General features: G+C 44.2%; 1 non-coding gene across 1 annotated transcript; it reads right to left on the reverse strand.

Moving 5' to 3' along the window:
- Positions 1-511: 511 nt before the first annotated feature.
- On the reverse strand, positions 512-618 carry LOC115030573 (U6 spliceosomal RNA). Its single transcript, XR_003836145.1, has one exon. It is a non-coding gene; the product is annotated as a U6 spliceosomal RNA (small nuclear RNA).
- Positions 619-1,024: the final 406 nt, after the last annotated feature.

Here is a 1,024-nt window from a genome sequence, read left to right on the forward strand (position 1 = left end):
ATTAATCGTCTCTTCATGGACACTTACGTTGTTTTCCAACCTTGACTATTGTGAATAGTGCAGAAATCCCTTCAACACACCAGCTTCAATTCTTTTGGTGAGAACAATGGACCATGTAGTAATTCTAAGGGTTTTGAGGAATCTTCACACTGGTTTCCAAAAAGGATTGAACCTATATATAAGTCAACAAAAGTAGTGCATGCCTTTCCTTTTCTCCAGATCCTTCCCTTTGTTTGTGAACACATGTACACGTGCCTGTGGAGGTCAAAGGTCAACTGAAGCCCACTGATAGGGCTGGCTAGCTGGCAGGCCCCACAGCTCTTCCCAGGTCACTATTTCCCAGGTGCTGGGATTACACAACTGCAACTGTGAGTCATCTCACCCGGCTTCTTCTGCAGGGTCTGAGGATTGAACTTGGGGCCTCATGCTTTCTGACTGAGCTATCACTTCAACCCAAATCTCATCTTTTAGTCAGAGATCAACCTAAAAGGTGTGAGGTAGATTTAAAAATATATATATGGAATGCTTCATTAATTTGAGTGTCATCCTTGCGCAGGGGCCATGCTAATCTTCTCTGTATCGTTCCAATTTTAGTATATGTGCTGCTGAAGCGAGCATGTAAAGTAGTTTTTTTTATTATGACTTTAGTTGCCTTTCTCTGGTCAGTAGAAATGTTGGGGGTGTTTTCCTTGTTTTTTTTTGTGGGGGAGAAGGGAGTTTGGCGCTGGGGGGTGTGGGGGGGTTGGGACAGGGTTTCTCTGTTTCTCTGTGCAGCCATGGCTGTCCTGGAACTCACTCTATAGACCAGGCTGGCAGCTAACTCAGAGAGATTTGCCTGCCTCTGTTTTCCAAATGCTTAGATTAAAGGTGTGCGCCACCACCACCCCTCTGCTGATGACATTTTTTTTTTTTAGATTTTATTTATTATATGTACGTACACTATAGCTGTCTTCAGACACTCCAGAAGAGGGCATCAGATCTCATTACGGGTGGTTGTGAGCCACCATGTGGTTGCTGGGATTTG

This window comes from Mus caroli, unplaced genomic scaffold (genome assembly GCF_978045245.1).
Source record: "Mus caroli unplaced genomic scaffold, Mus_caroli_1 scaffold_2, whole genome shotgun sequence".
Lineage (NCBI taxonomy): Eukaryota > Metazoa > Chordata > Mammalia > Rodentia > Muridae > Mus > Mus caroli.